Source organism: Camarhynchus parvulus, chromosome 18, assembly GCF_901933205.1.
Source record: "Camarhynchus parvulus chromosome 18, STF_HiC, whole genome shotgun sequence".
In the NCBI taxonomy this organism is placed as follows: Eukaryota; Metazoa; Chordata; class Aves; order Passeriformes; family Thraupidae; genus Camarhynchus; species Camarhynchus parvulus.
In genome coordinates, this window is record NC_044588.1 from 3,018,766 (window position 1) to 3,034,111 (window position 15,346).

At 42.3% G+C, this 15,346-nt stretch overlaps 1 protein-coding gene across 4 annotated transcripts in view; it reads left to right on the forward strand.

The window, feature by feature from the left end:
- CEP112 (centrosomal protein 112) overlaps nucleotides 1-15,346 on the forward strand; it is a 163,625-nt gene that overhangs the window by 73,453 nt on the left and 74,826 nt on the right. The gene's annotated exons all lie outside the window — the stretch shown is intronic.

The following is a 15,346-nucleotide window of genomic DNA, read 5'->3' on the forward strand; positions in this document are numbered from 1 at the left end:
TCACCCCTCCTTTTCTTCTTCCTGGGCAAATCCATGTGAATTATATCTGCTTCGTTCGTGTGCTTTTTTTTGTTTTAAATCTCTGCAGGTAACTCACAAATGGCTTTATTTCCTTTTGTTCATGTCTTTTTTGTTTCAGTTTTTGTATTCTAGATTTGCATTGTGCGCTTGGTTCCGTGTGTCGGATGTTTGATAAGATGATGTGGGTTTGGGGTCGCTTACCATCACGTTTATTTTCCTACACACACGTACCCCTCCCATCCTCCATCTCTGTGGTCACTGTTGGAAGCCATTTGGCAGAATAACCCCCAGCTGAGGTAGCATTTGACTCTTCAAACTTCTGGATGAAATGCACACTGTCAGCATGGAAAATGATCTTTATGAGTTTTCACTTCAAAATCCATCTTACTGCCTTTTTTTCAATGTATTTTGTAAGGGCGGCGTGGTATATTTTCCTAAGAGCCTTTATTAAAAAGGCCTGCAATGGCAATATTCTAAAAACTAAGGTGATTTTCTACTTTAAAGAGTTTACAGAAAATAATCTTTCCTAATCAGCGTTAGAATTGCTTATCACGCATGGATTATTTTATACCCAAACTGGACATTTTGGTAATGCATCTTTAGTGGCACGTTTTCCGCGCACCACCACCTTCCCTAGGAGGTGTTAGGCTCAGACTAAGAGGCATTTTCACTCTACTTTCCTGTAGACTGGTAGGCTGTGGCTTTTACTAACACCTCCAATGGAGCTAAATGAAACTGAATTATAAATTTACTTTTAAAATCCATTGATTTTTTTACTTTGGACGGCTCAGACTATCGAAATCTGGCTTAAGGAAGTCCATTAGGAAGCAAACGGCTTCTTGGGGGAGGTTGAGAGGTGTATTGCGCAGCCAGGACTTATTTCTCCATTTCCACCATTGTGGTTTTCCAATGAAAACGGGATATACTTTGTGAGAACACTTGAGCGGGGGATACTCAGGTGGCCTCTGGAAAAAAAATTAAACCTCGCCTTTTATTTTCCGCTGCATTGTAAGAACGAACAAAGCCTTAAATGGTTCAAGGGATTGGTTTTTATCTTTGCGTTTTTTCTTTTTGGCCCAAGATAGATTCATCTCAGCTCTGGATCTGTATGCGAGTGTCTTTTCAGAATGGTAACCTCCTCTCACCTGCATTTCTGCTGTTTTTATTTTTTTTGCGGACAAAGGCAGAGCTGTAACTCCCACGTTAACAGAAGGCAGTTTTGGAATGAACAAAAATATAGAATTATTCTGTCTACACACCAGTGCTCATCCCAGTTCCTGTGTTGCTCTGTAACACTGGATACAAAAGGAAAGGGACTCTCTTCAGCAAATCCTGAGAACTGGGAGGTGTCTCTTAAGTCCAGCTCTGGTTTGTGCTCTTGGGGGTCGTTTCTGGCAGAGGTTGGAGCCCAAAGTTTGGTTGTGCTTTCTGTTTGCAGGGGGATCAGCGATGCTACTACAGGTGCTCTGTGGAAAGCTGGGAATTTTCATAGCTATTGGGGGAATCTGAACAGTGTGAAAAGCAGAGTTTGGCCTTGTTACAGAGCTTTTCTTTGTAGTTTGAATATCCCTGTACAGTTATTTGAACATTGCTGCCATGAGAATGACATGTAAATCAGGGAAGAAAGGGCAGTTGCTTTGACAAGAAGAGCTGTTGTTTGTTTAAATTCTAGTGAGACTCTCCCAGCTTTCAAGGACGCAGATTTTTCCATTTGGGAAAATAAATTACTCTTCGTTCCTTCCTCTGGTCTTTGTATTCAGATCCACCTCTGTCTTTGCACTGAGCTGAACAGACAATACTGGTGTTACTTATGGAATTATAGCCCAGATTTTTAATAATTTTTTTTTTAATCTTCGCATGTTTACTAAAAATGCGTGTTTTGGACATCTAATGTGACTAACGGCCAAAGTCCTTTATGAAACATTTGTCAGGCTCTAAACAAAGGTAACCCACTCATTTAATGGGTGTTTAACAACACTGCATTTTAAAAACCTGTTAAATTGGAACCATCTTTGACAGCAGTAATTTTTAGGAGTGCTTTGTGTTGCAGTGAAGGTGAGATGAAATAGGAGCGGAGGCCATTTTGCTTGGCGAAATGAAAAGTGGATTTGCTGGGTTATTCAAAAAATTTAAATAATAATTAGTGTTAATCACATATGAGTAGCTTGGTTTGAAGGACCTATCTGCTCAGTGTTGGGTGCATGATGTGAAAGCACTGTTATTAAAGGTATTCACTGGAAGTCTTTCTTAAATCCTTTTCCATATGAAAGTGTAGCGAATACGTATTTCTTAATATATGTGGTTAAAATACGTATTTCTCACTATATTCCTGAAGACAGCTATGACTGAGTACTGCAGATCAATTTCTTTTACTAATACTGTAAAGATTAATTTAGTTTTTTTATTGCATATCCAAGGTCTCTACTTTCACGTAGGTGTGAAAAACACTATACAAAACAGTTAGATTTTATTCAAATATAAATAAATTTATTAAGGCTTTAATCTCAACTAGAATATAAAAATTAAGATTTGAGTGCCTTGCCAGATATTAATTAAATATAAAACAGTATTATTTCTTTGTGAAGTGTAAGTCTAATATATTTTCAAGAAAGGAATTTGATTGAAGTGTATCACCTTTTGTGTTGATGATAAATTTCTGGGTAACAATTGCATTCCGCCTGGATTTCTCCATTTTCAGGAGTCTTGCTCTGATTTTTTCACCTGAGGTTGTAATGCTTGGGGAGGAGTAAATTGACTTGTAGGTCAATAAAAGTCAAAGCAGTACAAAGGCTGTTATGCCATGCTGTGTTCTTGTAGGCTTTTAAATCCTGTACGTTTTCTATGTACTGCCATAATGTTGTTATTCTTTAAACAGTAGCTAATCACACAGGATTATGTTTTTTTAAATGGGAAGTTTTGAATCACCACTTCTATTTAATTTAGGTATCTGGATTTTCTTTAAGAGCATTGTTAAGTTTGCTCATGCATTCCTCACCTCCCTAAGTAATTTTAGTTTATCCATCAGTTCACAAAACAGGGAGCTCCTTGCATGATGGACACCTTCCTTTGTTTTAATAAAAGCAGTCTTGCTATGGAATCAGTGATTTTCTGAAGCAAGACTTCGGGTCACAGAGAATATATCCAGTTTGCTTGGTGAAATGAAATAGCAAGGTTAGGAAATTTTAATAACTGAAGCGGAGGGGCCGAGTGTCTGCGGTGCCAATCGTGCCCTCATATTTCCCCTTTGTCCTTTGAATGTCCTTCTCTCTCCAGCATCTGCCACGTGCCCTCAACCAGCTCAAAGATTTCCGTGCTCCAGCTGCTGTACAGAGTTAGATCATTTTCCTGCTCCTTCTTCCACCGTTGACCTTTGGGCAAGAAGAAGAAATAAAATGTACCCCTGTAACATCAAATACAGCGCTTGGCACTAAAGGAGAGGAAAGAAAGTTTCCATGAGGAAGCTGAATCCTCTTTCCAGGTTCTGTTCTGAGATAATTGGCCAGGCCACTGTGTTCATCCAGTCGTAATTGGGTCAAGAGCAGCTGGAGCGCTCGGGCACGTTCTGCCCGCGTGTGTCACTGATGTCATGGCGTTTAATTTTAACAGGCAATGGCTGTGCTCTCAAAAATGAGGCTGCTCTAAGAGATCACTGCTCTTTTGGGATGTCTTGGGGCTCTCAACAAACCCTTATTGGTTGGGAAAGGAAAAACCTTGAGCAGTTCTGAAGCTGTGTGGACGCAAGCATCGAGAGCGGAGCTTGTTACAAAAAACCCTGACAAACAGGCTGGAGGTGGTAAGAAGAGTTAATAAGGTGTTATCCCATGGCTGAAGGATCTGTTTCCTTTTTCCTCGCTTGCTTTGTGAACTTTCCAGAATCCCCTTGGCCTTTACCATCCAGGTTTGCTTTCCCTTCTCAGAAATCAGCGGCTCCTCTCCTGGTGTCCCATGTACAGCACATGCCATTCTTTTCTGGCCTCTCTTTGGAAATTTCTTTCTTTGCACTTGGGATCAACAATCTTTCTGCAGCTATTGCTTTGTCTGAATTAATTTGAGCCTATGGAGTTAAAATGAAAAACCAGTAGCAATCACTATTTTCATTCCAGCAATGAGAGTTATTTCATTCCAGCAGGTTCTTTGTATTTGTTTGTGGTTCTGTGTAGATAATTAGTGTATCAACCGAGTGGAGGAAATAGAGAACATTTATCTTGGCTCCATAAATGTATGAAGGGTGGCTGTGCTGCTGTGTGTCTGCTGCAGAGCTCTGTCAGCTATTGACAAGAGAAAATACAGAAAAAAACCCAGTAGAGACATTACCTACTTGTTTGGTGATAGCTGAATACCCAACTCATGCCCAGTTTCTGCCTGTATGCAAATACTGCTGCAACAGTAACTTTGCAGTACTGTACTATATTAATAAGAAGGATTTGGGGAGCATTTTTTTCAGAATAGGAGACTCTCTTCAACTTTGATCTGAAAGAATCTATTGTTACCTACAGGTAAATCACTGATCAACTCTTCTGCTTCATGTAATTGTTTGAATATCTCCAGATACCAGTTCCCACATGGTTATTCTCCCAGTGTCAGTGGAAGCAATTTGCTTGAGGGGATCTGGAAGGTACAGATAGAGGTAGCCTGGGAAACATTCAGATGCTGACAGTGCTACTGAAGTCACTTCTGTTTACAGTTTGGAGTAAATAAATTATATTACTCTTTTTTTTTTCTTTTACTTCCTTTCCTTTTCTTAGCAGAAGATGTCTTTGGCATGAGAAGAAATGCCCTGCTTGCAATGCAGGCTTTCTCTGCAGCCAATCTGAATCTTGCAGTTGCAATCTAAATATTTGTTTGTTGTATTTTACTTGGAGAGGGGCTCTTGGGCTGCCAGTCAGACTCCTGTAGACAGACAGCCATTCCCTTTTAGCCTTTCCCAAACAAAAGCTTTTGGCTGTATTGCAGCATGTTTAATTTACCACCAGTCAGCCCAAGATAATGAACATGACTGTTGATGTAAAGTATTTAAAGTACCAAATATTTGTTGCAGCACTTGTGTGGTTTTCCTTGGTTGTTGTTCACAGTCTGCTGACTCAGGGCTGCCGTGGATCCCATTGATGGGGAAAATCTGCTGAAATCAGGGATCTGGTGCTGTGTCCCAGGGAGATGTTCACACTGGGCTTTCACTCACAGCATTGCTGTGAAATGGTCAAATGCAGCAGTTCCCTGTGGAAATACTCAAATATTGTGAACCCACAGAGCTGGTTTTCACTTGAGTGAATGCAGGGGAGCTGTGGGAAGGGTTTGGGCTGCAGCATTGCCATAATCTTTGAGATAAGAGTTAGAAATGAGCCTTTGCTCTGAACTGCAGCAGACAGTGCAGGCTCAGTGTTCTCTCCATCAGGGTCTGGGTCTCCTGGGCACATCCCTGTCCCTGCTCAGGTGATCCCACCCTGGCATGTTTGTGTTCCTGTGTCCCACTCTGGCTGAGCTGCTGGGCTGGGACTCCTTTCAGACACCTGTTGGTCCAGCTGTGAACATCTGCCCCTTCATGCCCCCTTCAGAGTGTCCTTGTGCCATAGTGGGTGATCATCTCTGATGTCTCCAGTGTTTTTCCTTGACTCTCACTCTCCTCATTAGAACTGAAGTTGGATTGTGAGGAATTTGGGGCGGGAGGTGTGACTTCACTCTTTCCTTTTATACTTCAGTGAGCCCAGCACTTGAAATACTTAAAAGACATTTTTGGAAGGCATACATAATAGTCCACAAATTGTTATCTGCTGATTAAAAATGTTAAGTTAACTTAGGAGACAACAGACATTTTGTGCTGTCTACAGTGTATGTAAAAGAGAAAGCAGTTGCCATAGAAACTGGCTCATCACATAATATGAACTCTGAATCTGAGATGGAGTTCTTTTCAGCAAAATGGACTTTCTGTTTCTACAATATGAAATTGAATATATCTGGTAATTATTATAACATTGCAACCAGTGTTTTTATATTCTTTTTTGTTTCATTTTAAATATTGGCAGCTGAAGGTGGAGTGTATAATTTCACTTGTCTAGGGGCAGGGTGTAGATTGTATGGCAATAATTTTATTTTATACCAGCACTCCTGGATTAGGAAAAAGTGGTTATTGCCTGCATAGATGTTAATAAACATAGATTAATTTCTCTGAATAGAAGTGAGATCAGTTTTAGTCATCAGTGAGATGTAAAGGATCTTTATGCCAGGTTTTAACACATCCACTAGGTGTGGCTTTGCAGGCAGGGTTTGTGTGTGATGGCTGCAAGGAATGATTAACACTAATAGACAATAAGCTGTGCGTGGTGTGAAATAATTTCTCACATTAAAGTTACAATAAGGAATCCTGAAGTCAGAAATGATCAAGTACAAACAGGTGCATGTACAAACAGGTAGTAACTGCAGCATTTGAGGTGGTGTAATGTAATTTCTAAGCAGAGAGGCAAAAATGCTGTGTTAGTCTGCAGAAACAATTGATTTACAATACAGTCTCTTGATTTTGATTTGATTGGTCTCTTGGTCTCTTGATTTGATTGAAGGAGCTTGTGCTTTCTACATGAAGATCAGTGTATAGCAAAGCCAGGCTCTGAATTTGTATATTGATAATACTTCCAATTCTGTCCAAGTCTTCAAAGTGTAGTTTCTGTGATATTGGATTGTTCCAAATATTACAACTAAACTAATTCAGTAAAGGTCTGCTGCACTGAGGAGGGAATGCTTGCTCCCAACTTTATTAATGGTTTTTAGTTCTTTTGAAAATTGCTTTTTCTGTGTTACCTTGTAATGTGTTTGAGACAGTTGTTGAATAGAAGGAAGTTGACTTCTCCTAGTCCATAGAACAAGTGCAGCAATTTGGAAAACAGCAGTGCCATCCACTTCAAAAGTTCCCCTGAGTGCTGAAGGGACATCCTCTAATGGGAGACCAGCATTCACTCTGGAGTTTTTTCACAGCATCATAGAATAATTTGGGTTGGAAGGACCTCTGGAGGTCACCGTGCCCAACCTCCTGCTCAAAGCAGGTCTGACTTCAAAACCACATCACGTTGCTCAGGGCCAAGTCCAGCTGAGTTTTGAAAAACCTGCACTGGTGGAGATTTCACAGCCTTCTTGAGCCAAATGCTCCAGTGCTTTACCAATCCAGTGTGAAATCCCTTTTCCTGGATATGCAGCTGGAATATCTCTTGTTAAAAGTTGGATCTGTAGGATCAAGAAGAATCTGCCTCTGTCTTCTCCACAATTCCTTATGAAGACAGAAAATTGATTTCTCTTTGGTGTTCAGTTCTCCAGGCTGAGCAAACCTGGCTTGGTCCTGGTGGTCCATTCCTCAGCTTGCAGGGTTGGAGGTCCCTGTGGATGGCACCCTCCTCTCCACACTGGCTGCTTACCCAGGAAATGCCATCCACAGTGTGGCACAGAGTCACTGTGTCCATCATGCAGGGCTTTGGAGTGGGTGTCCAGCTGTATCTGCCCCATCTGAGCTTTGAGAAGTGCCACTTGTTGGGTGACTCTTGACTCCTCCTGTTCAAACCCCGTGAGTTCTCTGCTCACACTGGAGAGAGGTCTCTGCTCGTCCCTCCAGTCCCTTCAGTTTGACTGTACAGACCCTGTAAAGTCTGTATCAAAACCTTGCTAAAATCGTAAATGTCATTGACACTTCTCCCCTTTCACTGCAGGACACAATCACTTCATTGAAGCCTGCCTTGCCTTGGTTTATCCAGTGTTTACTTGCTGTTCCCAGTGACCCTTTTATGCTTCCTGTGCTTGGAAATTAATTTCATGGACTTTTACACCATCATTTTTCCAGGGATGGAGGTTAGGGTGTCCTGTCTGTGATTACCTACTAAGGTGCTATGTATTGCAAATGAAGTTGTTAAATTTCTTAGAGTGTGGTTTTTTCTCTAATCCCTTCTCTAAAGGAAGATTATCCAAAATCAATTTAGTCTCTCTTCCTTAGGTCATCAGATGTTAATTCCATTCACTCACTGCCACCATAAATCAAGTTCTGAACAGTAGTCTGGCTGTTACATGATATATATCTTGATAGAAGAGATTCTATGATCTGCTCAGTTCCTCAATTCAAAGGTATTTTAAATACCAAGTGAAAGAATGAGACACTGGGTGAGAAATGGTGACAATCTGTAGTTTGGAATGTTAACACCACTTGTTTTGGCAGCAATACTGCTCGTAAAACAATAAGATCCATATGGATGCTAATTTTCTCAATTTTGAGTAATAAATACAACCTCTTTATGGTTTAAGTAATGATATTACTCAATACCACTGCAGGGTCCAGTAGATGGTTTCATGATGAGGTAATAAATAGCGATTTTGGAGAGCTGATTTATTTGTGTTTTTCTTTTATGTGGTTTCTGATGGGGGAAGAAGAAATCCCAGAGCCAGTGCAAAGCCTTGCCTTCTCCTGTAGCTGACATACTTTGGCTGAAGATATGTCAGCTGAGAAATATGAGCCCATCCATACAGCTCTGCACGCTCCCACATTAAAGTATTATAAAGGAACCTTCAAGTGGAAAACCAGTAACAAATTGCAGCTGAGATGCTTATGGCAAATTGCACTGCCCTGAGTGCCCCACCACTGCTCTGCCTGTTCCTCCACATGCTGCTTTAGCCTGGAAGAGAAATGGGAGCCTCCTCTGGTTTTCCTCTGTTTCACAGACAGGAGCTGCAAGGGGGACAAGCCCCAGGCCCCCACGGTGGGTTCCTGCAGGGCTGGGATGATGCTGCTGGCACAGACACAGCCTTGAGTGTTTCACCACTAAAATCTCTGCAGCTGTTTCCCCACTGGCCCAACCCCGGCCTCTCTAGCAACTCCTCCAAGTCATTGCTGCCTCAGAAGTATGGAATTTGCTGTCCCATCCCATGGAGGGGCAGCCAAATGCTGTGCGCTCCTCCAGCCCTGCTCCCACCCCAGTGCCATGCCCAGTGTGTGCTCCCAGCTCCAGCAAGCCCAGCTCCAGCCTTTCTGAGCTGCTCCAGCCCCTCTCCCACCAGAGCATGGACTCTGGGCACATCACACCCCACACAGGGAGGGCTGGGGGTGTCCCCTGCCAGTTCTGAGCCATTGGTGACAAAGAGGTGCCAGCGAAGGGCTCCTGGCTGGGTTTTTGGGATGTGCAAGCCAGGGAGATGGGACAGCACAGTGCAGTGCCAGGAATCTGCTGGATCTAACCCTAACCCTTTCCACCAGAGCATGGACTCTGGGCACAGCACACCCCACACTCTTTTCTGCTGCCATTTGGCGTTTCTGTTTCCCCTCACCCAGATAAGAGCAGGGATTTTAGGTTCCCCATGGACTCTGGGCACATCACACCCCACACAGGGAGGGCTGGGGGTGTCCCCTGCCAGTTCTGAGCCATTGGTGACAAAGAGGTGCCAGAAAAGGGCTCCTGGCTGGGTTTTTGGGATGTGCAAGCCAGGGAGATGGGACAGCACAGTGCAGTGCCACGAATCTGCTGGACATAACCCTAACCCTAACCTAACCCTTTCCCACCAGAGCATGGACTCTGGGCACACCACACCCCACCATGGGGTGGGCTGGGGGTGTCCCCTGCCAGTTCTGAGCCAAAGAGGTGCCAGCGAAGGGCTCCTGACTGGGTTTTTGGGATGTGCAAGGCAGGGAGATGGGACAGCACAGTGCAGTGCCAGGAATCTACTGGACCTGGGTGGTGCAGCCCATGGGGCACTGGCTGTGTGCTCTGGGAGCACCTCCTGCAGGGACCCAGCTCAGGAGAGCCCATTCCCATCCCCACCTCTGAGCTGGGGGCTCTCAGGCAGGAGCAGCTGCCCTGGCACAGCCCTGCAGAGCACATGTGAGCCTTGGTATCGCTCCACACTTCCCATCCTGATTCATTATCTCTTGTCTGTTCTGCTGCCATTTGGTGTTTCTGTTTTCACTCACACCTAGATAAGAGCAGGGATTTTAGGTTCTGCATTTGGGGACATTCCAGATAGAGAAAACACTGAGTCCTCAGCTGAGGGCTGTGGGCTTGTGCTGGCCTCAGACATTTCAGCTCACAGAACTGTGCATACCTGCTCTGCAATTTTTCTTCTTCCTTTTGAAAATATTTTTCTTAGGAAACAAACTAGAAATAAAATCCATTCTTTTAAAGTACAGTGATTATTTTCAGTATGGAGCTCAGCCCAGTCACCTTTGAAGAAATGATTGTCACCTTACCTGAACAAAAACTGTTTCTTCATTTGAATGAGTGGCACAGACTGTGACAGTGATTTAAGGTCTTTAGTGTTGATTTCATGCAAGAAAATATTTTTCACAGTATGACTTTAAAGTAGACTTTTTTCCCCCAATTACTCTACATGTTGGCAGCAAATTAGCTTTGAGGGAATATTGTGCACATCATAGTTCTCTGTTGATGTATTGGGGAGTCATTTTTGGATCTTTTAGCTCAGTCAGACCAATGACTGACGTTGTTCATGTCTTCCCTTTCTGTGGATTTGAAAGACTTCCTTTTGACAGGGAGGGTGAGATGGAAAAAAAGCAGCCAAAGTACAAGAAATGATTGGCAAAGTGATGATATCATCCAGTGTTCAAAGACTCTGCAAATTGAAGCTTATTAAGGTGACATTTTGTCTTCTATTCAGCACTAATTGGAATCATGCCTGGGTGCATGATGTGGAAGGTACTTAATACCTGAGTGTTTATCATGACAAAATGACAGGAATCGATGTCAGGGATGCTGTAGATTTCTGTTTAATGGAGAAAACAATATATTTCAAACTGCAATTACATACCTCAGAGTCATTTGTATTCATGTGTCTGAAGGTTTTCCTAAAATAACACAAATAAGAAAACTTTACTTTTGACCCCTCAAATATCAGCCTGATCATGAATATTCCATTTTCAGGTTTTAGAGTTGTTCTTCAGAGTTCATAAAATCATCACTAAGGCAGTTTAAGGGGAAAAAAAGGCACCAAAAAAAAAGGGACAAAACCCTCTGACACAGTGTTTTCACTTGAAACAGATCTGAAAATCCCACGAAGAGTGAACTCCATCTTCCACACAGGTGATACAGTTCCTCTAAAGTTACCTCTGACAGCTTGAGTTCTTTTGTAGACTGTGCTTTCTGCTGTATTGGCATCTGTAAAATGAGTTTAGAAAAGAGAAACAGCGGAGAAAGTGATTTTTTGGAAAGGCAGCTGCTGCAAACACAGAGTACACTGGAAGATTTGAAGGAAGCTGCTGTATTTGGTATCCTTAGGGATTTCTGGGTTGGAGGGCACCTGTGTCCTGGCTGGGGTAGCAGTGTGTTACTCTACATCTTCATCTTGGATCTTATCAAATTCAGATCTTCAATTAAACCTGTAGTTTAATATAAAATTAATATTTATTCAGCAGCTGATGAAAACAATAAGCTGATAGATGACATTTTTACCTGAAGTGCTGTTTTTAAGGGAGTAGGGATTGGCAATTGCAGAGTAATATGTTTTTTAAAAACCCAAACAAAACAGAAACAAGCAAAAAGTCCACAAACAAACAGAAGGAAAAAATGCCACCCCAAACACAAATCAATGGAGTGTGGATGCTCACAGGAATTACTGGTCATTAAGTGACTGATGCAGCTGCCTGTGTGTCCCTGTGAACTCCAGCAGTCCTGTAACTAATGAGATGTTGACAAGCAGTCGTTTAGGGGCTGCTGGTAATTATTTGTATTGCTGGAATCCTCTCGGGGGGCTGAGTCCATGTTGTGTTAGTGAAAATATGGAACAACAGACAGTTCCTGTCCCTGAGAGCTGGTACCATAATTGTGCTTGTGGGATGCTGCAAGTGGGGGCAGCAGGAGGTTGGGGACCTGAGACAAGCAAGGTTTATCAGTTGGTTTCTCTCTAGGTTGGTGTGGTTGGAGCAGAAGACACAGCACACGAGCTGCCTCCTTTGAGTGCCTCTAATAACACAAAAAATCACATCAAAACACATCAAAAAATGCCCTTGCATGATTTGTCTGCAGCTCTAAGAGACAGCTGAAGAGTGCTGGCCCCTTGCCATGCCTGCAGTGGCTGCTGCTGACAAAGCTCCTTGTGTCACTGTAAGGAAAAGGAAAAGTGTTTGTCTGAGGTGGGAGATGAGCGTGTGAAGAACATTTTTGTCTGTTCAAAGTTTGGGAACTCCTGTAGTGATCGCCATGCTTGCAGACATGCTGGTTGTTCACCCTACTCAAGTTTGGTAATAACTGACTGGAAGCCTTCTGAGGCTGTGTATTGCAGGGATTTCCTCATGGGAAAACAAATTTAAAGAATAATTTGTTATTGTTCCTTTTATCTGTTGGATGCTGTTGTTGGGGAGTGCAGGGGGAGTGGAGGAAACAGGATCTAAGCTGTCAATATACCATTGGTAAGGTTAGACAGAAAATATTAATTTTTTTCCTGCTAAAATCAATTTGGGATATGTGAGGGAGTGTGTTTGTGTATATATATGTGTCTGAGTGTGTGTATATGTATTATTGCCCTCTAATGGATAGAGTCTGAATGGCTCAGCTTTGTCTGCTTGTATGGGGCTTGTAGCAAAACATTATTTTCATGATGTCTGGTATTTCCCATTTTAGAAGAATTTTATAGTGTTTATTCAGAATTCTGATGCATCTTTTGTGAGTAACATTCCTTTAGTTTGTGTAATTAATTTGGAATTCTGTAGAAAGTCCCACAGCTTAGAGAAGTCCCTTTTCTTTGTTTTCTGAAGTTTCATTTCAGCTCAGCCGAAACTCCTTGAAATTCAACACTTTATTCTGCTATTTTTACCACAGTGCCAACATAATAACTGAATTTTGAACAGATTTCTGTACAGCAGTGGCATCAAGGGCCTTTTGGATGTGTAGATCTTGCTCCTTTGCTTTCTTCCATCCAGAGCATGTCCCTGTCCCACCACCAGGTATCCAGGACCTGCCCAACCCCTGAGGTGGGGATGGAAGAGGGAATGAGCTCTGCTCTGGTTGATGGGTGTCCCAGGGGCTGCTCCACCCCATCCTGCTGAGCAGCTTCCTGCCTGCTCCCTCATGTTGTTTGTTTTCTAGGAAAAGTGGCAGAAGTGTGTGATGTAACATTAATTCAGGCTGAGTTTTCAAATCTACATGAGATTCATGATAAAGCCAAGCGGTCTAATGATGTGTTGGTAGGTTAGGGTTTGTTTTGCTTTTTAAATAAAACTGTCTTTGAAGGTAACTGTGGAATGACTCGAGGAGGAAGGCTGCGGGTTACTTGGGAATGGGAATACAATTGTCTGTGCTGAGAGGTGTCCAATTCTCCATGTTCTTTATAGTGGAATCCTAACTCCACCATGTTTCTTCCTAGCAGGGCTCTGTTTCCATTCAATAAATACATATGGGGGAATTCCATTTCAGAATTTTGTTTTTTTCTCTCTGCAGCCATGTTCTTTTCCTTTTCAAACTTTGCAGTGCTTGCTTTTGCAGCTTGTGCAGTGTTTGGGACAGGCAGCAGAGCAGCCCTGGCTCAGGGCTTCCTCCACCTCCTGCTGCAGATCCAGGGAGCTGTGAGCGTCCAGGAGGCTCCTGAGAGGGGTGTTACACAGACATTCCTGATGGAAATGGATTGCAACAAGCCAAATATTCCTACTCCTGAAACCCTGTCAATATTCAGGGCAGAACAGCAACTCATTTCACAAAGCTCTGCTCCAGCACCTCCAATCTCTGCAGGCTTTCAGCTGAGTCCATCACATTTCTCTTTATGATCCAATTACAAGCTGAATGTAGGCTGGAAGAGCAGAAGGAGCAGCACATTAATCAAATTCCCTTGTAATGACTGTGTTCTCGTGTGGGTGATGCTCTGAGGTGTGATACAAGGTAGGGCACACAGTGCTGGCTTTTCCTGTCCCTGCCCAGGGCTGGGCTGTCCCTGGGCTGTACCTGCTCAGCTTGGCAGGCTTCCACAAAAAGCTGTTGTAGTGATGGCAGAGCTTTTTCCTGGCAGCAAAAGAAATTGTCCCTGTGTTTCAGTCTACTACATTTTCCATTTGTGAGGAAAATAGAAAAAATTTGCATATGTTAAGAGAGAGATGAAGGATGTTGCAGGAGCATCTTCTCAGCCCAAGATGGGGATTTTATCTGCATTTCTAAATATTGGTGTTTTTCTTCTGAACATGATGTTTCCTAGCAATTTGCTTTTTGCCTTGGAAAAGTTATTTTCCACTTACAATACATTGGCAGCCATTGTTCGTATTGTTCAGGATCAACCCAAGGATTTTTCTAAATGTTATTTTGATTTGATGACTTTGTTCATCAGTGAATTATGAAAGCTCTGATTGTTTAGGGCACAAGAAGGGCACAATGCATTACTGGGTCACATGCTCATTTAATGCATGCACATTGTGGTGGCAGTAGTAATAGCTCCATTAAAGAACAAAAGGTAGCAACACATAGAAGCTCTGGATCTGGCCAATCCCCTCAAATTACCATAAATATTTGAGCAATCTGAATAGTTTTAGACTCTGTAGTAAAGCTTTCCTGTTTTTATCTGGCACCGGAGGAATGTGGAATAAAGTATTCATTTAACAAAGTATAAAAATATGTGTGCTATGCAGTTATAATCATGTGTCATTAATCAGAAAATACTGCAGAAACTCTGACAAATTAAAAACACAAGGATGTGTCTGCAAGGGCTTTTTCAGTCATTAAAAAGCTGCTTCACCTCTCAGGCAAACTATTTAATGGCAACTCCTTGCTCAGTGTACTGACATCTTCAAAGGCTCTGACATCTGTCGGCCTTTGAACTACCATTAAAAAATATTATCCCATTTCCATTCTTTTATGCCCATTTTTTTAATTATAGTCCTTCTTTCAAGTTAGGAACATGGTTGGTTTAAATGATGCTGTCCTTTCGTTTTCAGCCACCCAGCTGCGGTTTGAATAAATTGATGTAGAATCAAAGGCGGGACTTTAAAGGGAAAAGGTTTGATGGACTTGGACTCGGAACCAGATGAGGTTTTATGATGAAAAGGGTTTAATCCCAGCACAGGCATCGCTTCTATCACTCGAGCAGTACAAAGTGATTCATATATATAGGTTCACCAGAAATGATCTATTTTTTTTTTTTTTTTTTTTTTTAAACAGCACAGATCTCTTCAGGACTTGCAAATGTGGCATTAGCTAATATTCAGAGAGCTGATTTCCTTTCATCCACCAGAAGCTTATGATTATGGTACAGTTCTCGAATTGGAAATGAGAGCTGCAACACAGATTTAAAGCTCTGCTGTCTGATTTGTATTCAATATACATGTCACTGCGGGACAAGGCAGTCTAGGCCGAGCTGGTTCAATGAAGGGAAAAACAGT